The sequence below is a fragment of the Clarias gariepinus genome, chromosome 10, assembly GCF_024256425.1.
Source record: "Clarias gariepinus isolate MV-2021 ecotype Netherlands chromosome 10, CGAR_prim_01v2, whole genome shotgun sequence".
Taxonomy (NCBI): Eukaryota; Metazoa; Chordata; class Actinopteri; order Siluriformes; family Clariidae; genus Clarias; species Clarias gariepinus.
In genome coordinates, this window is record NC_071109.1 from 26,630,463 (window position 1) to 26,655,236 (window position 24,774).

At 38.9% G+C, this 24,774-nt stretch overlaps 1 protein-coding gene across 6 annotated transcripts in view; it reads left to right on the forward strand.

The window, feature by feature from the left end:
* magi2b (membrane associated guanylate kinase, WW and PDZ domain containing 2b) overlaps positions 1-24,774 on the forward strand; it is a 161,432-nt gene that overhangs the window by 40,260 nt on the left and 96,398 nt on the right. The window contains exon 1 of one of the 6 annotated variants that reach the window (XM_053505587.1): positions 8,292-8,427. The exons of the other annotated variants lie outside the window; for them this stretch is intronic. The gene's annotated coding sequence lies outside the window, so the exon portion shown is untranslated. Of the gene's footprint in view, positions 1-8,291; positions 8,428-24,774 lie in introns of those variants that run through there. 6 annotated transcript variants of the gene reach the window in all.

Genomic DNA, 24,774 nt, shown 5'->3' on the forward strand with positions numbered 1-24,774 from the left:
GTGTAACTGCGATAGGGAGACTCACAATTACAAGCTATCATGTTTAAGCAGTGTACGCCTGACACACACACACACACATTACAGCCCAGGTTCTCTCTAAGGCGGATAATTACGGTCCAGATTAGCTTCTTTAATCAGTTAAGAATTTGTTAAGATCATTTTGTTAATCAAATCATAATGTGTAAAATTGGCCTAAAAATGGACCAATGTGAAATTTAGTACACGCCCCCTAAATCTGGGCCCTAGCCTGTGTCTGACAGGAGCCGTTCATCTCCGGAGTAAATACATGTAATGTATTAAAGTTTTATTCTGTATGTACATTCATACAGTACATTATTTACATTTTGACTTGTTACTCAGACCTCATAATATACAGTACATCCATTTTTTTCTGTTTTATGCACAATACACTTACTGTTTTTCAGTAAGACATAAAACTCCCTAGATTCTTAATATTGAACAGACATTGGAAAGTTTGTAATTTTAAGTAAGAGATAAAAACCCAACAATTAATACGGTTCCAGGAAAATAGCCAATGCTGCAGGGGTGTGTTTCAGCCTGATGCAAATTTTGACTTACTGTTGCCAACCTACTGTATAATTCTCATACTGTAAATCCTTATTAGGAGGGACACATCATGTGCCACACACCAGGACCTCTTTTCCTCCTTCAACAGCCTGAATGTTACCAAGAAACCACAAAATTGCAAGATCCTCGGTTCTGACTCTGAACTTTTAATCCCATCACCAATTAGACATTTGTAATCGGTTTATGTTGACCATCCGTTTATGTTCTGACCACATCAGAACAAGCACATAAATGTAAACCTGTGATTTGAATTCCTGCTTTTTGACCAATAGGAATCAAGACTTGCTGTTCAGTATGCAGTACTGAGCATTTACGGTAATTACTCCATATTAAGTGAAATTAAAAATGATGTGGATCAAATTAAACAAATTGGGAAAAAATTTTTTTACTGCAAAGTGGCTTAAAATACAATTTGGTGTAGTTGTTAGCACTGTCGCCTTGCACCTCCAGGGTCCGGGTTCGATTGTCAACCAGGTTCAATTCCCATCTCTTTGTGCATGGAGTTTGCATGTTCTTCCCGTGCTTGGTGGGTTCCCTCTGGGTACTCCGGTGTCCTCCCACAGTCCAAAGACCGGAAGATTGGGCCCGTTTGTGTGTGTGTGTGTGCCCTATATATATATATACGTATATATATATATAGCCCTGCCCTATATATATATATACGTCAAATATACACGTTTTTTACTTTTGTACAGTATAAAATATATATATATATATATATATATATATATATATATATATATATATATATATATATATAGTATATCTCACAGGTTGTCTATGTAGTTGTGTTAGCTTAGCTCAGAGAGGGGCAGGAGGATTTTGGCAGAGCCAGACACAACAGAAGCTCTTCTTCTGTTTTCTCTTGCCTCATTACACACACTTTTGGAATCCCATTGATTGATCATTCAGCTCTCTGCAGATGTACTAGAGTTCATTTTGCGCCATTTGCATATACGCTAACATTTCTCCCAAACTGGAAGCACATGTTATTTCATATTTTAAAAGTTGTTGTTTATAGTTTTTTTTTTTTTTTTTACCAGAGTGCTGTTAAAAGCTTGATTCTGGTCGTGCCTATTTTTTTCTAATGATTATTATCCTGGTAGCAGCATGCCCTATTGTGCTTCGTTCATTTGTCATTAATAAGTTGGCTGATACTTTCCTGATATTTTATAAAGAATTCAATGGCATGAAACGTTCACTTACCATATATGAGCGCAAGTTAGAAAAAAAAAAGAGAGAAGGTCAACAAATTAAGAGCTTGTTGAAAGTGCAAAGCGGAATTGATATTTTTGTATTTTTATGAATATATTTATGTTCAACAAAAGCTGCAGGTTTTCAGCTCCAGTATTTCAGTTTTTCTGCATATCTCAATGCAAGTGCTATCAGCTTCAGCTAGAGTGTTGGAAACTGGGAATTTAAAAACCAGATGTATTTAAAAATATCAAATTTTAACAGAATATCAGAATATATAACTCTTCACACTGCTAAAGAGTTAGCAAGCCTGTTTATGTGTGATAACCACGCGAAAATGGTGCAGTGCGACGCCAAAGTCCATCCGCCAGCCACTTTGTTTGTGCGCTGTTCACTGACCCCGACTCGAGCCTGCGAACAGTGACAGCACAAGTTTCAAATGTCCTCCACCTCAGGGCTGCGGTGCTGTCTCTCCCTGTCAGTCACTTAGACATCAGGACGCATAATGAAGGCCTTTCCTTCCACAGGGCAGCAGGCCCCCGAGATTTACCCAGAGCGGACAGTTCTCTCAGACTTGCGTATTCGCTTCACCATGACTGCTTGCGCCTCCAACCGTGAGTTGCTCATTACAAAAGGCCCTGTTAAAAAGCGTCATTTTAAATAGTGTTATCGTCCCTGCTGCTCGCCGAATAGGAGCGGCGTTGCCGAGACTGCCATCTGGAATACGAGCGGGAAACGAAGACGAAAGAAAGATACTATTTTGCTGCCGTCATGTTGTCAGGCCGCTTGAAGCTTTCACCAGGCTTGTCAGCACAGTGATGTGTTGTTCCAGGTGACGGTGTTGTTGCGACTTTAGAGCACCATCTCTCTCTTTTGGAAAAAAAATTCAGTACATGCCAATTTCACAAAGCTGTTTGGAATCCCAGACTTGAAATTGAAAGTCTGCGGTGTTCCTCTCCCTCTGCGATTGCTTTAGATGTTCCAGACGCCACACTGGAGCACGTAGCTGGAACAAGACTGTGATCCTGATCTATTAAAGATGTAAAATATGATCAAACCTGATGTGCACGCTTGATAACAACCCCACTGGTTTACCCGAAGCCTTTGAAACCTCAATCAGGCAGGTTAAACGAGGTGCAGGGTTTTACTGTAGGTGCATCTCTGTGCTTTCATGATGTACCCCAGCGGAAGAACACAGTGCTGGAAAGAGTGCAGGACGAACTGTCGGCCACGGGGCATGTGCATTATGCATGCTGCTGGTTTGCCCTTTCGCTCTTGTCAATTGGGTGAAATGTAGATCTGTATTTGTTCCAGGAGTGACATTCAGTGTGGAAGAAGGTTACCAAAGACACAAACTTTGCACATTCTGACAAGCGACTCTACTGCATACGGTGGAAAAAATGACCTCTGCTCTGGAGTGTGCCTGTTTCAGATTTTCATTGTCCCATGTGTGTTGAACAGTATAAAATATTAAAGTGCAAGCTGATCGTTTTTAAAAATGGCACCTTTGAAACCAGCTTATTTGTTTTGTTAAAAAAAAAATTGATCCATTTTTTTTCTTTTTTGTTGGTGTTTTTGCGCCTCCACATGCATAATTTTTCTGTCCATTCAGTTGTGTAAGGAGAGGGAATCGCAGCTGCAGACTCAGATGATCCAACGACAAACGGTCTGTTAAGTGATGGAAAGCTCCGGCGCGCACGTTTTCCGTCATATGTTCCTGGACGCGTCTCACGCTCTCTCTTAATCTCCGAGCGTACGAAGTTTTCCATTACATCCCTCAACCGAGGCCTCATTAAGGCCGTATCCAGAGCCGGCGGCCTCTGCGGGACTCTCCTGGACGTCGGTGACAGATTTAAGAGCTTGAGGATAAGAGAGTGGAGGGAATATGGCCGAATCGATACGTAAAAAGAAAGGAGAGTGGATTTGTGAGGGCTTCGAATTCCTCGAGGGTTCACGGCCCCTGTTCGAATCAGTCCTCTTCCTAATGAGGCGAATCACAGAAAGCAACAGCTCTCTTTAGAAGCCGGGCCTGCGCGGATTATTGATTTAATAATTTAAAGAAAAAAAAAAAAAGAAAAAGTGACATTTCGGGGCGGCGTTATTAGTCTGGCCGGCCACGCTTTCTCAGATAGAAAGATAAATATCTCCTTAAAAGGTTAAACACAGCTAATCTCGAAAGCAATATCCTCAGGTTAAACAGTAATTCAGGAATAATAAACCATACCAGCGTACCGTAAAGAACATGTGAATCATTAGGGGAACAGATAGTAAAATATTTACACTTCCACCGGCGAGGCGAAATGCATCATTCTATAAATAGCCTTGAGCCTCCGAGTCTTAAAAATAGCCCGGCGTGTGGCTGAACGTTGTGTCCTCTTGATTATTCATTTCCTGCAGTCAGCATTCGAGCTGCACGTCCTGTGATGATTGCTTTCCTATGGATGCATGCGTTGTTCATGTACTTCCTCAAAGGAAAACCTAACAAACAACCTTTTATCATCATCACTGTCAATACTGTCCCCGCTCCCTGTGGCGGTTTTGCTTAGCGAACGCTTATGCTCAAGAGTACGGACTTCTTGCTTCCTTTTCCTTACGTTTGCCTTTTATTAATTAACCAAGAGTTTGATATATCTTAAAAGCGAACGCATCAGGAATCCTCGCCTTGCAATTTTCAATTTTTTGGCAATCATATCATTGCTACAGGAGGTTCTTTGCACTGTTTGCATAATTAAAATATTAGGTAAAAAGCCTACATTTGCAATCAATTTTCACATGAATTTCCTCGGCTTGTACGGAGGTGAAAGAAGCTTGTAGGCGGAATTCTTATGACATTTTCTTGTTCACCTGATAAGCACACAGGATGAGCTGCACTTCCAGATGAAGTTAAGCACCGGCTGGTACGACTCACGGAGAGCTGACACCTTAGAATTCTCGCGGGATCTTTTCCCCACACCTCTGCACCACTGTGATTGATGCTTCACCCTGACTGCCGGACAAAAGTTCACCGTACACATCAGCTTACAGTGGGGTGTGTTAACTGTCTGATTTAAATCAATAGCAACAAAGGATGCGTTTTTGACAGAAACCAAAACAGAAGGCATCGTGAACAGTATGCATCTGTTTGGTTGATTATGCACATTAGCATCCCTGAGACACGCACAAAAGGTCGATCTGTCACACAGAGTGTTCAGGAGTTAAAACGAACGCATTTAGTACTGAACGCTTTAGACAGATAATTGGCATCATACACTGAATTCTGATTGTAAGTCAGCAGTTCCTCTGATCTGATATATTGCTGTACGACACAAGACAGATTTTTCACATGAACAGAGAACACTGAGACTGTTCAAGCCCACTTATGCTGGGATGTTTTGCACAAGCTTGGTTTCTAAAAGATATACAAATAGAAATTTGCTTTATGTAGCAATGAAGCTTATGTTGTTGAATTGCTGGGAATGTGTGAATGAGTGCGTGCTTGGTGCCCTGTAAAGGACTGGCATTGTATGGCCTTGGGATGTCTTCATCAGCACCCCTACCAGGATGAAACTATCTATCAAAATGAATGAATGAATGAAAAAAAACAAAAACACTCATCACAGGACCGTTACAATGACCTGAGGTGTGTGTGATGTATTGATTATTCTGTTTTGTGCCTGATCTTATTTAAGATGCTGCGCTGAGCTATAGATGATGAGCGTGATAAACCGTCTGCTGCGCCTGCTTGTTAAGGGGACACATGTCTCCGCTCGGCTTTGATGCATTCGGAAGCTCCAGCCGTTTGATTGACACTGACTAATTCCCTCAGAAGAAGTGGCATACGTGTTTGGATGTCACTACAGTGTGCCGTTCTTGTTTGCTAATTCCCTTGATGAGGTGTTTAAACGACGCAAGCGAAAGATCTTGTCTGTGAATTTTGTCTGTTCTCTATTGACACCCGTTTCATTTCTCAAAAGTAACGTTTTTTATTTTATAATTACAGCTTCGTAAAAATGATCAGAATCATAGATTCTTGAGAGTTGTTTTTTTCATGACAGGTCTCTGATAATGGCTTTATAGTAATAATAATAATAATAATAATAATAATCTCTAACTACTTGATGTTGGGAAAGGATTAATCATTTAGATGCTCTCGGAAAAAAAAAAGACTGTATCTGTGTGCTTGAAATGATATGCACCGGAGACTTACATGGCGGTTTAAAGAAGTCAGAATGGTTTAAGTATTCAACCTCGGTGTGTGACCGCCCTTCAGTGCGCTGTCTCTCTTCTCCTCGGCTGAAGTGTGCTTGGCAGGGCTTAGCCGTCTTACAGTTTCACTGGGTGACGGAATGAAACTCTTTAATGGCCTTTCAGTCTGCCTGGTTGTCCTCTCCTTCACTCGTCACCCTGATACACGAGTGGCCTCATTCCCTTATCTTTCACCATAGAGAGAGAAAGAGAGAGAAAGAGAGAGAGAGAGTTTGTTTTAAATTACATAATCCAATGCACTTACAGTAGGTGACCAGTGTGATGTTCCTTGTAGAGATGGGAATCAGCCATTACCACCTGGTACAATACTCACAATATCTACTGTATGTACCGATTCAATTAAAATTGCGATAATATACTGTATCACAATTTCATAAATATACCTGTTCGATATTAAATTTTTACTTTTTAAAATTTTTCCTACTTAAAAACCAAAAGCAGCATTTAAACAATACAAATTAACTTTAAACACAAGAGTTTAATGTTTAACTTAAAAAAAGCAATTTTACTGAGACGAACGAACGCTCGCTGTGTTTTAAGACTGTCGTGAGCGTGTGTAATGAGTGGCTTTACAGAGTTTGAAGAAAAAGGCAGATCAAGGCTTTTAGTGCACATGATTTTTAATGATGTAATGCTATTAAGATGCGGTTCTGTTGCGCCACTCAGAAGCTCTCACACGCGGTACAGATCTGAAGCCACACGTCCGATCACCGGTCACGGTCAATTAAACTAATAACCAGACAATTCTGGTCAGACAATTCTGGTCACTGGCCGATCGACCGATTAATCTCTATTATAAATGTAAAAATTTGAGTTTGGAGACGGTGTGGCGATATATGAATCACCACAGAAAAGAATCACAATTCATAACTGAATCGATTTTTTCCATCTCTAGTTCTGGTCTGTTTTAATTGTCAAGAAAACATCCGGCAGGTGCTTTAGGGCATTCCGTGTGGACCTCCTCAGTATTGTCTGCACTAAGCGTTATGTAAAAACAATACATATGAAATGTGATCAAAGTACACACACACACACACACATTAGGAGAGATGATTTTGCCTCCCGAGTGGAAATAACTACTTGGAAATATTACACACACAAGTGAACAGACATCCACAGTTTTGTGATTAAATGCATTCACCCAAATGTGTTAAATTTTTGAGTAAGTCATGATTAGCTGTAAATACATAATTAATACTTTGTGGACTTTCTTTTACTTTTTAAAAACTGTATTACTTTTTACATTATCTGAATTTTTAAGGACCTTTTTTTCACATTTTTTGCACATATGGTATTTATTTATTTATTTTTATTTTTCATTTTCTTGCCAAAAGGAACTAGATGCAGGCAGAGCCACATATGTAGGTTTGGGTCAATCAAACTTCGTATATTCTAAAAAAATTCTTAAATTTTAGAGCATCACTTTCATCTTTCTACCACTAAACCAAAATCTCAGCATTACAGTAGTTTCTTTTTTTTTTACTTCTCAGAGAACGACAGAATGACTTATGAGACACTTCCTGTGTGTTCCAGCTTCATCTCTGCCTTTTACTCGCCCTCCATACAGATCCGCACACACAGCTGATGACTATCTGTGCCACTGAGATGAGTTTTACTTTTTTTTCCCCAATAAATGATGCTTTAGCGGGTAGAGCTTGTTGTTTCCGGGGAAGTTTTTAAGCTGTGTAGCTGCATTTTATAGCCATTCCCTACTGTATTTTATAGCTGTTTACTTGCCACCTCATATGCATACCCCAGTTAAACAGGAAGTCATTAGTTGAACAGGAAGTCACTTAGAAGTGTCCTAACACGCATGTCTTCAAATAAAAACAGGTAGATAAAATATTATTATTCATATTGATAAAATAAAAAGTTGTTTCTGAGAATTTGGCGAAATTTGTGAAATGTACGCTCGAGCTAACCTTAGTCGCGCCGACCGCGTTATTGCGTCACGGTACATCAAACGGCAATTCACTTCCAATTATGCCGTGTTTGGTCTTGCGGAATTGTGCCACAGGAGCCATTACGTTCCTCATCATGCATGCATAATTGTTCTTTAAAAAAACAAAAAAAAAAACAGAAAAGAGTCTACCTCATACTTCTAAATCAAATGCTTACACAAATAAATAAAGCTTCATTAAACTCACACACTTCTTTCAGCATGTTGTGTTAAATTGTAACAAGCCAAATTAACATTATATCTGTAAATATATTTATATATATATATATATTTTTTTTTATACAGTATGCATCATGTAAACGGTCTCACCTGTGTGTGAGACCATTTTTTAGGAAAATACATGCTGCTTGCTCATTAGCTACCAGTGAAGAAGATGAAACTAAAAACGGCCCTTGAAGGCTGATCCGGATGCTCCGACTCGCCTTTTACTTTTTTTAACGGTTTGTACTTCTGCTTAAAGTTCTAAGCTCGTGTTTGAACATAGGCTTACCGTAATTAAATGACTGAAAAATGATTGATTGTTCTTTTCTAAGTGAACTAAATAACTTGCTGTGCAAAGCATAAGCATTCTATTGTCTTAATTTGGTGCTAGATACGTTTAAAAGTGGTATTTTACTCCCACGAGCCCCGTAGTGCTCAAGTAAACAATAAATCATGACAGGACATGAGCGCGTGGTGGATTAGTGGGTAGCTACTATCGCTTTGTAACTCCAGAAATGAGGGTTCTAATCTGCTTCTGGTCTGTGTGTGGAATTTGCATGTTCTCTTACTTAGGGTACTTTCCAAATTTTGTGTGATGTGTGTTTTCAGATTGCATGTCGTGTGTGTGCTTCTGCCCTCGATGGGTCGGTACCTACTGTACAGTATATTCACACCATTTATATACATACAGTATGTCTACATGTGCACCCCAAGTACAACTTAAGTACAACTCAAGTTGTGGGAATCAGTTCAGTTACATATTGTGAGTCATGTATCGGCACACTGACTGCATAATAGATTTTTTTTTAAGGAATTTTAAATTTATATATGCTTACATTTGAGGTGGAAAAATGTTGCTGTTAACAAGTAAACTATTTAAGGTGCACATTTTTATCTTGTGTGGTAGGAGTGAATTATTATGTTTAGAAATAATAATTATGATGGGGGATGACAGAAATACATACTGCTAAACTTTTGTATTTAAAGTTAGAGTGTATTGTTTAAATGCTGTGATTGTTTTTTTTTTTTTTTTTTTTTGAGAAAATGACACTTTTTTAAATGTTTAAAATTGTAAAATCGAACTGGGATATTTAAAAAAGAAATAAAAATTGCCATACTTATAGAATCACAATTTCAGTCGAATCAGCACGTAAATTCTCTAAGTTAATTAACCTAAGTTTCCCGGGATATTCAGCAGTGTCCTGGCACTATAGCTGTACATAATGGACATAGGTTATAGGAAAATAACCAGTGGGTTGGTGGCTCGTTTCCTTCAATAGTACAGCTACACAATTAATCACACGTAATCACGTGTAATTATCTAATTGCATCTAGGGTTGCATTTAGTTTTCTTTTTTCAGGTTACATACACAGAGCCAGGAGATTATGTAGAGTTTTATGTAGAGGAAGTTAAACGTTTGTTCATTTTTTAAATAACTTTTGGGGTAATAAGTAAATATTGGAAAATATCAATTAATGCGATCATTTGCATCATTATTTTTATTATTAGCCTAGATTAATATGTTAATATAAATTGTAAATGCATTTAGTAGGTATATATTTTAATATGATCGAATTGTGAAGTCCTGATCAACAGCATGTTCTTATGTGTTACTTTTTATCCCTGAAATTTTAACACCTGTTTAATTTTAAACCTTAAACACTTCATAGTTTTCCTGCGTTTATAATTGTGGAACATCGCCGGTGAAAGAAATTCCGTTTTTTTTCTAGTTTTTAGAAAATTTAAACCATCATTCCATCTTTGGCCATGAATAAAAAAAACGCAGCTTGAGATGTTCCTGAGAGATCGCTTAGCTCAACATATTGAGTTATCAAGTTCTTTCTATCATAAAAGTTAAATAACAGTTCTCCTCACATACTGTTAAGCAGCGTTTGTGTTTTTATTCTAACATTGCATTTCGTTTTATTCTGCAACAAAATTATTGAATTTTTACTGTAGAAGTGCTAGTGCATTAAAATAAATATAAAGCTGGAACCACTATCAGAGCTGCTGTTATTGAAAATAAATCTGCCAGATTCAAAAGTTCAACAGACTTGATGTTAGCAGCAAGTGGCATGTGCCTCCTACAGGTATTAAATTAATTCCCGCTTGAATCGGCCACAAAGCGCATGTTAAAAGCCGTAACTATCACAGCGAGGGCCGGACACATTCTGCATATAAGCCGACTGAAAGCTCGGTGGGAAGGACGTTTGTGTCTTGTTCTTTGCAATAATTTTTGTTAGAAAATTATGAAACTGACTGTTTAAGTCTTGATAATTACTGCACTCAGGACCTTAACGTCTGCAGTTATCTCCAGGAGAACTCTCTGTAACTGTAGCTACTGTCTTTACTTCAAACTCTTATTACCTGCTGTATAATAAATAAAACTTAATTGTTGATCTGTGTTACATTTTTCCATTTTGTAAGTGCAGGGAGAGTGCTCGAGTTTCAAAGACATACAAAACAAGAGTCAAAGACATACAAAACCTTTTTTCTACTTGTTTTGACAAAAAAGCTGTACTGTACGCTACATCCAGGTGTTTCACTGCACTCCTGGCCAATGCATCAAGTATTCACTCAATCACTTATCGTCTATACCGCTTTATCCTGTATTCAGGGTCGCAGAGGCCCTGGAGCCTATCCCAAAACCCGAGGCAGGGTACACCCTGGACGGGGCGCCAATCCATCACAGGGTGCACACACTATGGGCAATTTGGACACGCCAGTTAGCCTAATCTGCAGGTCTTTGGACTGTGCTTTGCACTAACTATTACGCAACCCAGTATTTTATCAAATATTTTAATAAGGTTCCTATTGCTTTAAGATGGTATGTAATTTATTGCTTTTTCTAATATGCATTTAATAAAAGAAATCTTATACAACGCATTTTTATTTAGACATTATTTAGTACTGTTACATGGTCGTGCTGTATATGCTGTACAGCTCTGTATACACATTTCACATATTTTATTAAATACAAATATTTCATTTGTGCACTGCATCGCACATGTTCTTGATTTCTTTTTCCCTATTGCATTTTTAAAAAAATATTTTTCATAAACATATTAATCACCCAATCTGTATTTGCTCATCAATCCATTAAAACCAATTAACATTAAAACTGCCTAGGATTTAGGTTCCCCCTCGTGCCACCAAAACAGCTCTGGCCCCCCGGGGCACGACCCCACAAGACCTCTGAAGGTGTGATGTGGGGTCTGGCACTAGGATGTTAGTGGCAGATAATTTACGTGCTATAAAATGCAAGGTGAGACCTCCATGTCTATATTTGTTTGCCCAGCACATCCCATGGATGCTGGATCGGACCTGAGAAATTTGGTCACCAACTTAACAGAGCCCATATTTAACATTTATACAGTATACACAGTACTGTGCAATAGTATATTTGACACATGCAAACACATGCTGTAGATCAATGATGTCTTCAAAAAAAAATGAAAAAAAAATTAAAGTCCAGTAAAAAAAAAGTCAATGTTTGGTGTGATGATGCTTTAGAAATTATCCCCACATGTCGGATTCACACTGGACCAGCGAATCAGCCTGCGATTTGACTCAAATTTACTGACTTTGATCTCTTGGACATGATGTCAATGCTTTGCATAACATCCGCTTTCCGTCTTCTTATGGGTTTTCAGCTTTCTCTTTCTGCAAGCTGTGTTGTTGTACAGTGTATAGCGATATGACCCAGCACCCAAAATACGTTTAAAGCACCCCAATGCAGCCTTTATTCTTTATGGAAGATGGATAAAAGGGCGCACATGAAACTTAAACAAATGATATACGACTAGCCAAATCACAGACATGCTGATTCGCACAGTACTAATATTATCACAGGACCTCACAGGTGTTCGCCGAAATATGGTAGGTCATTTGCAGGGGAATTTTTACTTTAGAAATTACAGACATGGCTGAGTCGCACGGGATTAAGATCACAGACAACCTACGCAATTATTACTAATGACTAGAGGTCACCTGATAATACTAATCCTGTGCGAATAGGGCATAAGCCAGTACTGTACAATAGCCTCTTCAGCCTCAGATAGCTGGTCTTGGCTGGCAGGAGTGCTTATCTGCTCTGATCATGGTTGTTAAGCGTAATCACCTGAGTTATAGAAAACTTTCAGTCCACTTAACCAATCTGGCGATGTTCCAATGTGGCGACTTCTCTCAACAGGCCGTTTATTTGTCCTAGTACTTGTACGAGTTGAATCAAATCTCATCCTAGTGCCGAATCTGTGACTGATGGTTTGAAACCTTTGCTCATGCTCAAGTCACTCTGCAGCTTGTTCGCCTTATTTAGGCATTATAGTCTGAGCAAGCAGAGTGCCATGTAAGGTTGGCGTGCCCGATTGTGGATTAGGGAGAGAGAAAAAAAAAACGCAGATCTGGTTCTAAGTGTCAGCGCCAAACTGCAGACAATTACAGGCAAATTTCTGGCCTTCAGCCCTCGGACGTCTTAAGCCTTTATAGCAGCTTCAGCGCTGCTTAGCAAGTGCAGCACTTCAGTGTCAGCCTTCACCTAACCTCCACCTGCAAGTCCGCCTCTGTTTTCGAAAGCAGTCATGTCCGCTGGGAAGCCGGTTAAAGTATTAGCAGACAGACATTTTGGGCAGTACTCTAGCTCTGAGGTTCTCTTGCTTCAAGTACCCAAGGCACTTCACTTTTTTTCCCCTGTTGTGTTTCAGCTCTCAGCGTGACTGAGTCAGGTAATCAGGGGCTGTATGAGCAGGCTGTCAGCTGTCAGTGTTGAAAAGAAAAAAAAAAAAAAGAAAGAAAAAACTTTTGTGGCGTGCATATCATCAATCAGGTCATGAGGCTTCCATATGCATAGTCTTCTATTTTTAAAGAATTTTTTTTTTCACCTAAAAATAAAAAGGGTCTTGTCTTATCATTGAGTTTTTGGGATCTGGGTAAACCTAAAAGTAAAACACATCTAGGGAACTCCCTAGATAGTAGCTTCTGACGGGATGTCGTCGAGGAGATCAGAAAAAGCAAGTCAAGGCAGTCCAAAAAAACATGTGAGCGAGATGGTTAAACAAAAGAACACCCTGGAAAATATTTGTGTAAGAGAGCGCATGCGAAGCCGTATTTTTGCTGAAGCGAACTTAGGAGAATATCGGACTGGAAAAAGAACGCAGATGCTGCGGTAGACTTTACATCGGCTAACCATGGAAGGCTGGCCAAAGAGTCATGACAAGGCCTTTGTAGTTACACTGTAGGACACTGTCTCTTAATCCAAGACTTAATTCCATTCCTGGGTGTTGTGATTTTAAATTTGATTCAGTAGCACTAATATTTACTGTGTGATTTGTCTCGGGCGTTTATACTGCATTTCTAACAGGCTTTTAAAGTATTTAAAGATCTTAAAAGTATGCAATCCTACGATGGATTGGCACCCCGTCCAGGTGATACCCCGTCTTGTGCCCTAAGTCTCCTGGGATAGGCTCCAGGCCCTCCATGGCCCTGTACACACAAGATAAAGCGGTATAGATGATGAGACAACGAGACTAGACCATCAGTGTGGCCTAAAAAGGCACCGAAGCTGCAAATGTAATGTTGTTGGCTGTTTGTGGCTCTTCACTAAAGTGCAGTGTGACGTGTTCTTTACTGTTGTTTATCTGCATTTATGTACAAGAATAACATAATGTTGTGAATCTGAGTTTTTGTTCACTCGAAGAGTAAACACGGAGGGACATACAAGGTGCGTTCAAGTCAAACCGGGACTTGTGATGAAATTTCTCATAAATGAAGGCATAGAAGAATTCAAACGATGACCCTGTCTGTGGAAAATGTACACACAGTTACTCATGAACACCACTTCACATTACAGGAATTTGGCTGGAACTTTGACTAGTACAGTCCTGACCTCACTCCAAGCCGTTTCCATATATTTCGATTATTGAAGGAGTTCCTGGGAGGCCAGTGTTTTAGCATACCGAGAAAAGTCTTTACTTTGAAGGGCTCTAATCATTATTGAAACGCCAGGAGATGTGCATTAGTGTAGCAGGTCATTATATAGAAAAAATAAAGGCAATTTTTGCTCGTATGACTGTGTTCTGTTATTCTGCACAATCCAAAGTCCCACTTTGACTTGTACAAGCTGTAGTTCAAACATGGTGAATGTGGCTTGCATTTAAATTACGGCAAGCTCCAAAAGAATTAATGATCTGTCAATAAATACCCACTGCAAACTCTGAGCTAAAACTGAAACAACCCTATTGAACTGAAAATCAGTCAGGGTCTGGAGCAGGACAAAGAAAGACTGTGTGTCCTTTGTGCAGAACAATCAACAGCACACACCTGGACACACACAATACGAAACATGAAATAAGAAAAATCTGCAACAACAGCACCAGCAGCAGCAGCAATTAACTAAATCCAGAAAAGAAAAGGTATTTGTCAGAATGAGGGGGGAAAAAAACACTCTGTGCTTGTAACACAGAAGAAGAGAAAGGAACATTAGTACGTGTTTTCATTAGCAGCCTGAGAACGCACCCTGACACCTAGTTAGTTAGCTAGTTGTTTTTTTTGTTCTGGTAGTTCTGCTTGACAAGACGTTGTGACACAGAAGCTCAAGGAACAGATCAGAGTGTTAATTGTTTACTCTTCACCCTGGGTCGGGATGAGAGCGCAGTTTCCTGGAGGTGTAAAATGCGTTTGGAATTAAAAGATCTGAGTTTGAATAGCGCTGTAGTCTTAAACCTGAGAACAAGTCGATCTGCATGCGATTTCAGATCTGTCATCATTACTTCTAATCAGATTTTGTGTGTGCGTGTGTGTGCGTGTGTGTGTGTGGGACACCACTCTCTGTGTGTGTGATCCACTCTCCGAGCTTATTGTAAGACGATTCTGGACCACCCCGGCAGGAACCCAAACATCGGATAAATGTTGTAATGTAGTTGTAACAACGTTGCGATGACCTCCACGGTCAGGACGTTTTAAGTTAGAATTACCTCAAAACAACATCATTTTAAAATTTATTCGCAGCATTTATGTTGAATAAGGTCAGGGTCGTGGAAGGCCTGAAGCGTATCCGAGGAGACTTAGGGCAGAAGGCGGGGTACAATCCATCGCAGGTCACACACACACTACTCATTTACGTCAGTTAGCTAAATATGCATGTCTTTGGACTGTGAGAGGAAAGTGGAGTACCCGGAGGAAACCCACCAAGCACGGGGAGAACATGCAAACTCCATGCACACAGAAAGGGGAATCGAGCCTGGCCGGGAATCGAGCCCAGACCCTGGAGGTGCAAGGTGACAGTGCTAACCACTACATCAATGCAGCCCACTCCCAAAGTCCTGTACTTCTGTAACTGCATCACGTCCACTTACACAAAACAGATCTTAGATGTTTTTGATGTTTTTTTTTTTTTTACCCTTGTGCCTGCTTTCCAGTTTAATATTTGGATAAATTGTTTTTGTCTGGTCCGATTTTTGGCGCTTTTTGATCAGTAAACTCACACCAACAAAATGTCCTTCAGTGATCCTGTGGTAAGCTCTTACACCTGTCAGACCTGTACATGCAATTCCGGTACCACCACAGTGACTCCAAAATAGATTTTTTCAAATATATTTTTTACATTTATACTGTATATTTTTGCATTTGAGGTAGTAAAGTGTTGCTGCTTCTCTATAATCCTACAGGTGGCGCACTCTGAACTATTCATTATTTACAGCATCCTGTGTAGTAGGAGTAAACAAAAAAAAAAAACTTTTTTATTTGGAATTTTTATAAAATCGTGATACTTACAGAATCACAATGAAAATCGAATCAGCCCCTGGGTATTGTGATAATAACGTATCGACTGGCCCCCAGTGATTCCCGTTCCTATTATTAATATTGTTTTGCAAAATGAAGTCATTAACCCAATATCAGTGTTGTCCCGAAGTCCATAACGTTGCCAAATTCCCATCCACACAACATTGTAACAACCGAAAAATTCCTGCTGGGATTTAATCATCGCCCCAGATGTAATCATCTTTACAGATGTTTTTGCAGGGAATTAAACACGATGTTGTCCAATAAAAAGAAAAATAAATAGTAATAATATTTAAAAGACAATCTTTAAAACTAAATAAACCGAGGACACAAAAATAACAGCCCCACCTATTTCCGTTTTTAGGCCTCATGCCGCACGCGATATGAGACATTTTATATAAAAAAAGGCGTTCGCGGAGAGCACTCCATATTAATTCAGCTGACAAATCTTATAAATATTCATGCCACACATGCAAATGAGAGCCTGGTTTTGCTCCTCGCGCGTGCTATTTCCAGGCCTTTTGTGAGGATAAGAGCGGCAGCTGCACGTGCGCACAGGAAGAGCGTCCCATCCAGTGAAAGGACGTCCTCGTGTCTTGTGCATGCATGAAAATCGCTTCGTCAGAGCCCTGAGATAACTTCAGCCACCGGGGGGTGGGTTTCAACCTTAGCCGTGATTCATTCTGATTTGTTCTGTCATGTGTGAATCAGTCTGTATGGAACGACTGAGTAGAAGGACAGCTGTTCGCGGAAGAGTCTGTATCGGAATCGTAGATGTCAGCAGAGTTTAAAATCACAGAGCAGATGGCTTTCTCGCCGTATTGTCTTTATTGCCAGTGCGTGACTTGTCTGACTGACCCCCCACCGAAATGCACATGTATCCCGAAAGGCGGCTTTTGTATGGCAGGTGATGGCGTGCGATGTCGTTGGCGCCATTTTGTGCGTTGTCAATATAAGCGATACCGTCTGTCTGTTCTGGTTAAACAACCTTTAAAGAAAATGCAGAAGTTCAGCAGGGAACTTAAATGCCTATTCTTTTAATAACCACTTTATTAACATTTAGCCAAAAAATTCTCCAGCTTGAACTAGCTACAGTGGAACCTTGGATTACGAGCATAATTTGTTCTGGAAGTCGGCTTGTATTCCAAAACACTCATAAACCAAATCAAAACTCAAATAATTCGTTTCACAGCCCAAAAAAATAAATAAAATTAAAATAAAACAAATTAACCTGCACTTTACTTTAAAAAGTGTAAAAATAAATCCCGACAGATAAGTGTTTTCGTTTGTGCGCGCAGGTGATGTGTATGTGTGTGTGAATCTTAAGTAAGCTCCCCTCTCCCACTTCTCATATTACACAGTTAAAATTCCTCCTCTCTTTTTACACACGGAAAAAAAAAAGAAATCTCTCTAATTAAACTTGATTGGGCGACACACTAACGGAATCATTGCTGTAAAGTAAAAATAAAACAAATTAATCTGCACTTTACCTTTGAAAAGAATCGCAGCAGAGCAGTGTTTCTGTGTAGAACAGAGAAAAAGAGTGTGTGTGTGTCTGTATGTCTATGAAGGCGAAAGCAGGAGGGGCATGTGTGTGTGTGTGTGGCACATTGTCCACAAGAGAGAGAAAAAATGTTGTCTCAGTTGTGATCACGTGATGCTCGGCATCAAAAACAAGAAGCGCATGCGTGATACATGATACATGATACTCGGTACTCGGTACCAAGACTTGTTCGTTTTCCAAGTCAAAATTTATTTAAAAAATACTTGCAAACCGCGTTACTTGCAATCCGAGGTTTCACTGTAGTTTGCTTTATTACTTGATCAACATTTATCTTTTCTCACTCAACAAGGTAGCAGTAACACTCGTTTACAGAACGTCACAGGTTAAAGGGTTCATGTTCCCCAAAGGCTTTAGATGCGAAGGTTTCGTAAGAAGACATGAACGTCTGGGGTGGAAGTGTCTGAAGAGGAGAGGACGACTGCGATGATGACTCACTGCATATGCACAGTCTTAACTGCCCGTCTCAAATGGCTTTTGTTGTCTGAATATTATTTTTAAACTCCATCTTGTCTAATCTGTAAGCCTTTAAGTACTCTTACAGTACTTTTTACAGTAATCTTTCAAAATGATTTTGAACGTGACATGATGCAACTGCTTAATGGGATTTTAGTCTCTGTTAGACACACTCCAAAAAGTCATAGAAAAGAGAAAGAAACTATTAATTCTGTTTGTAAACATTTATGCTGTGTTCTGTACAGTAGAAAGGGCTGCCTGCTATACATCTGAAGCCCAGGCCTCCCAGGAACTCCTTTAATGGCCCGGTTTTACGCCTCACTCAAGAAATTTCAGCATGAATTCTGAGTTGACTCTTGTACAAGCAAATAGCCTAGAGTTTCAGATGTACTACAGATGTGTAAGGACATTATTCCTTATGGTTATACGACATATTAGATTCTAATTATCATATTTGTTTTACACAACGCTCTTTCGTATACAGTACTCTGTCTATACACACTAAACTATCACGTTGATTGGCTTTTTGGAATGATGCGTATAGCCACGCCCACGTTGAGGGGAAAAGCTCTAAATTAGCAAAAAAAGAACTGCTAGATGCTGTGACATAACCTGGCACATAACTACTCATAATTTTACTTTTACTTATGTCATTTATGGCGCAGGTTAAACTCTAATTTATATTAGCTAGTTATTTATTCTCATTTTCAGTCCATGTACCTGATCCGTTACCTGTGACCTGTGAATCATACAAGCATTATAAATATAAGGCAAGTGAGAAACAGGTACAGATTAGATTAGCCAGTGATCAGTATATTGGTGATGCTGAATGCTGATTGAAATGAGGTTGCTGCTGAGGTTGTTGCATAAACAACCAGTTTTTAGGCACTTTGCAGTCTGTTGGACTTGACCATTTGTTCTCATTTCTTTAATGTAATCTACATCATTTACTTTAATATGAAGAAATGAGGGGTGACTCAAGACTTTCGGATAGTAGAGTAGTCTTTCTATACAGTTTCCAGCGTTGGGTGACATTGGATCCTTGCTAAAACATGTCCCCTGTTCTTCTGATGTTGGCACAGTTGAAATTTGGCAACCCTTCCTATGATCTTGAAGTTCTGTCACAGCAAGTTAACTTTTTTTCTTTCTCTTTTTTGGTGTGGTAATACTTTAAAATGTAAAGAGACTGTATAGCAATTTCCCTCTGGGATTAATAAAGTTATTTGAATCTTGAATCTTGAATCTAGGAGCGGATAGAGAATAGAGACTGTCACGTCCCACTTTTGTAATGTTGTTGTATATTTTCTAAATAGAGAATACTGCCTTTTACGTATTTGTTAAATTTCTGTTGCGTACTCTTCCGTGATTTAAGAAATTAGGATTCAGGCGTTTAAATCTCCATTAACACACACTGAATATTCAGAAGTGGCCGACACATTTCTATACTTGGATTTGTTCATATTCTGTATTCTCGACAAATGGCATAGAATATTTTATTAAGATATTAGAATATTCAGAACCTGAACATTTCGCCTCGTACTGCGTATCACGTAAGCTGTGCACGCTGTCTCTCTCTCCTTTACTTCTTATTATTTCTCTCTCTCTCTCCATCCTTTCTCCATTCCTCCCTAAAGTGAGACTGAGTTTTGTGTCTTGCTGTTTTATTATTCAGCATTGTGTCAGCTCTTTAGAGCCACACGGATGCTCGGCGTATTTTTCAGCCCTACAGTCAAAATGGGCTTCTCTTGTACAAAATGATCAAAAACAGACACCCGGGGCAGCTGTGATTTCTCTCAGTGATGTAACACAACACTTCAGCTCTGAATGGGAGCACTGATGAGAGCCGGGAGAAAATGTTCGCCAATAACCTGAGAGCATCAAGCTGAGCCTTGTGTACTGGCATCTGCTTATGTTTGCTCTATATGAGAAGAATGTATACCGATTCTGTTTATATCGTCTGAATGCAGTGTTGATTTCTTCATTCTGATTGGTCAAAAGGTGCAAAATAGTTTTCTAGTCACAGTTCGGAAGTAGCTTAGATGTATTGTAAAAAATAACCGCTGCATTTCACCAGATATCAATATTTACAATTATATACGATAGTTTATTAATCCGGTATATTGTATTTGTGCGCGTATGGGGCTACGGGGGAAATAAGTCGGCCTCACCGGATTCAAGGAATCGTTTTGGAAGCATGATGATAAAAAATGTCTGTCCTGTAAAGCTAATTTTGGTAAAAATTGGAAAACAGCTCTAAAACAAAATAGTGTCTGGGATTCCCCTTGCGATTTAAAGGCGCAGGGACAACATTTCACTGAGAGATTTATTTTCTTAGGCACGATCAAGTTTTTGGCCACCAGTGTTGGGTGTAATGCGTTACAAAGTAACAAAGCAATGCGGTAGAGTTCTTTGATTACTTTTTTGATGTAACGAGTAATCTAACATGTTAGGTCCTCCATTTAAGTACTCAGTTATTTAGTTATATTTTCAAAAATGTAATCCGTTATTTAGACAATTTATGTAATCCGAGAGCCAGACAGCAGTCATTCCATTAGTGTGAGTGTGTGTGTGAGTGAAAGGGGAAGGGGACCAATGTAATCAAGTGGATTGGTATGGTTTACATTGTATATTTGTATCAACAATGTATAAGACTCACTTTGTTGGACTTATGAACAAATCTGACTTATAAACGGAACTCGGTCATAAGTCAGGGACTGTGGAGTAAATATATTCTTTATGCAGATGTTTGCCCCACATGGCAGTAATATTCCATTCCTCATCGGTAAACTCCATAAGAGCAACGCTCTCCAACTTGTCTTTATTTTTTATATGCTGGGTCTCTGGCTAAGAAAGGAGCACTGATTGGTTCACACATAATAAAACATCTTATCAATTATATATGGGACAAATTCTTTGTAAACAATCATAACACAAAAGGTAGGAAGGTAGGAAGTCTGGCCTAACCTCTAAATTGGAAGATTAAATTCTGATTAAATGCTTTGAGCAGGTAAACACACATCTCATTGCATCTTACTGGGCTGAAAAAAAATTGTCCATGTGCACTAGTAATTTATTGCAATCAGAAGGACGTGGGAACATTTTTAAAATGGAGGATGTCTGTGTAACATCTCAACAACATGGCAGTCTGTTTTTGCAAATGTTCCACAACATTAAATAAAAAAGGAACGTATGTATGTGAAATGGCAGCAGGGTGATGTAGTAGTTAGCACTGGGGCCTCGCACCTCTAGGTTCCAGGTTCGATTCCCACCTTGATTCATTCCATGTTCCAAAAACATAAAGATTAGACTGATTGGCGTATCACACAACTCTAGTAGTGATTATTTTCCTAATTTTTTTTTCTTAACACAATACATAATCTGTATAAACAGTATATCAGCGTGATTGATCAATATAATACTACTTGTTCGATTACTTGTAAAATTGTATTAGTTTTAAAAAATCTGTTATACTGGGCATTATATTCTTTTTTACCCTTCTGTAATCAATAATTGTAAAAGTGGAGTATTTTTGTCTTCTTAACGAAAAATCACTTATCGCAGTCACTCCCAGCTGTTCAGCAATCAGACTCTGTCCAGTGTCTGATTACTTCTTTGTTATTGCGTGTGTAAGTATCCATTAAATGCTCTTTTTTTATCTGCAGTGTGTGTTTAGATCTGGTCTCGTTATTTTAGCATGCCACCGGCTATCTGGATCACAGCTATAACGTACTTTCACTTGCGATTGTGGTCCCTGTTTTATAAAACGATTCCCTCTTGGGATCCCATTGACTAAAACTCCTAAAGCCAAATATTTGGCATCTGTGGCACAGTGATATAAGAGCTGATAAGCCGCTGTGACAGGTGTGTCGGGAAATATTTATAAAGCAATTAGGAGGCTTCAATAACAAAGCATCGTTTCTGAAGAAGTGTGAGCGGAGTTTTTCGAACTGAGAGATCGCTCAGGTAGGAATTAGCATGTTCAAAAGTGTGACTGCACAGCCAGACTGGGAAGCACATCTGAAGGTTAACAGATTAAACTTCATTAATCTTTGCTCTCAGCATTGTTCAAGCAGTGATAAACATTCTGATACTGGAAAAACACCACTAAGATTTTTATTATTTTTTTATCGGTTTATGGAATAATGTTGCTAAATATCCTACACATCTGGAACTCTGGGCTATGGGTTTGTACTGTACAAGAGGCGATCAAGTCAAATCGGGACTCTCGTGAATGAAGATTGACATTTACCGAAGTCAAGCACAGTACAGTGATGAGACTGCTTGTTAAACATTTGAATGCTGCATACGTTGTAAAGAAGGCTGTACTGTACTGTTCCCGGCCGAAATGGCTGCATCCGTTCCCGTGAACATTTACAAAGTGGATAAAGTAATATTCTAATTGTATAACTTTTTATAAACTTGTATTTATTATCATGTATATCAGTGACATCGCCCAGGTCAAATGTTAAACACTTTCAGGATCACAAAATAAAAAATTTGCACTTTAGACAATCGACATGAGGAAACATTTTTAAAAGGAGAAGAAAAAAATGAAATCATTAGCGAATGCTATATCCCACACGATGATTCAAGGAGCTGAACCTTGGAATGCATTTTTGTCTGGAACAACGTTGTTGGTATTGGCCTTGAATACTCGGGGTTCAAGTCTTTAAGTGATAAACATCAAGATCGGTGTGCAGAGCAGGAAAATTTCAGGAAAATAACTTTTGTAATGTACTGTATGCATCTCAACTTTCATTTAATATAGACATGAAAAAACAAAACTCAATTTATATACATTTCCATAATTTTCTTTTGATTTCGTGAAGCTCCTTTAAGACAATGACTATTGTTATAAGCACTATAGAAAATAAAATTCAATTAACTTGAATAGAACAAAACATTTGCCTAAAATGAATGTATAACAAAACCTAAAACCTTATGTTGTTTTTTTTAACAGGAGTTTTTTTTTCAAATAGTTTTTTTGCTATTTGCAGTCTGTAGTCCCGAAATCATCCCATACATCTTTTCTTCCCCCCTGGTCTTATGAAAGTCTTCAAAGAGAGACAGACGTTTATTAAAGGAGAGATAAAGTATCGCAGTGCAAAGGGACCCTTTAGAAAGATCCTCCTCTATATGTGAACGAACGTTAAAGGTCACAATAAAAAGAAATGTGTAATTAGTCTCTGCGGTGTACTTTAATAAATTTCACACAGCGTATACCTAAACACATCAGCACAGTAGCACAAACAGCTAATGTCTGTTCTGTTCAGTGCATTCCAGTATTGAATTATTGCTATTCAAATTCCACCTCTGGCTGCAGCTTCAAATCTCAGATGAGTCTGACCTCTGACTGCTAGTCACATCATAATTATTTAACCGTTTTTTCCCTTTTATTTACTTGAAATATTGATGAATCACATTTTTGCTTTTGAGAAAATAGTTGCACTTGATTAAAAAAAATATTTTTCAAAGCTTATACAGTACTAGGTGTCGTGGTGGTGTAGTGGTTTGCAGTTGTACTTTCAGGGTCCAGGTTCGATTCCGGTCTTGGGGTCTTGTGCATGGAGTTTGCATGTTCTTCCAACCTGCCGATGCTAGTGACTGTTAATGTATAATAAACATGATGTTTTCCATTTCTTAAACCTGTTAGCTCCTATATAGATTACGTTGGGGTGTTCAGGTCAAACCAGGCGTAAAACCGATTAACATTTACAGAAGACTTTTGAGACTCTTAGACACATTAGAACTTCCGGATGGTGCATTTTAAATAAATGGTTCTGAGCCCACTGCAGTCGTTCATGTGAACGTTCAGCGAGTAGGACGCATCTTCGAAAATCAATAGATACAAACAAACAGTTTTTAGAGAGGCAGGAAAGAGGCCTATGGTAATTCTGGAGGAGCTGCAGAGATTCAAAGGCCAAATGCAAAATTCTGATTCAGCGATCAGTGGGTGCCAGATTCAAATCCCGCTACCACTAACAAGTTGCCACTGCTGGGCCCTTGAGCAAGGCCCTTAACTGCTTCAATGTACTGTATAATGTGTTAACAGTGTAAGTCGCTCTGGATAAGTATGTCTGCCAAGTGCTGTAATGTAGATGATATTTAGCATTTAGTGGTTAGCAACTCTACTCAAACATTTCAGTTCCCACTTCCCTCTAGCAATAGTTCTAGCAGTAATTTATCACATTGAAAGTGTTATAAGACTTACTACAGTCTGTCTGTGACAACACACACAGCACTCTATCTTGCTTCAAATATTTTTGGATTTTTTTTATTGGCAGAGCAAAAAAAAAAGAAGGAAAAAGGCTCATTTGACAGTTACTTGATATATTTTTCTCGTTTATATTGTATATATTTTTATTCCAAACTACCTTGCAAAAGTCCTGTATTCCCCCTCTCGTTTCTTCATATTAAAATTAATTAAATGGGAACAAATGTATTATTGCGACTGCAAAGTGCTTTTGTAACATTTATGTAACAACCTCAGCAGCAACCTCATTTCCCCTCTCGTCTTTTTCAATCACTCAGCATTTAGCATCACCAGTATACTAATCACCGTCATAATCATCGTTCATCATCTGCATCTGTTTTTCACCGGTTCATGCCCCACGTTAGATGGTTTTTCATGCTTGAATGATTCACAGGTCAGTGTGGCTTAACGTGCAAAAAACATTCCTCTGAAACTGGTTAGTTACAGTAAAGGGACTGGACTGAAAATGAGAGCTGAAAACTTGCTCAGGACTACTTTAAAATAATTTAAGAAAGTCTGGCTCTTTGGAAGCCAAA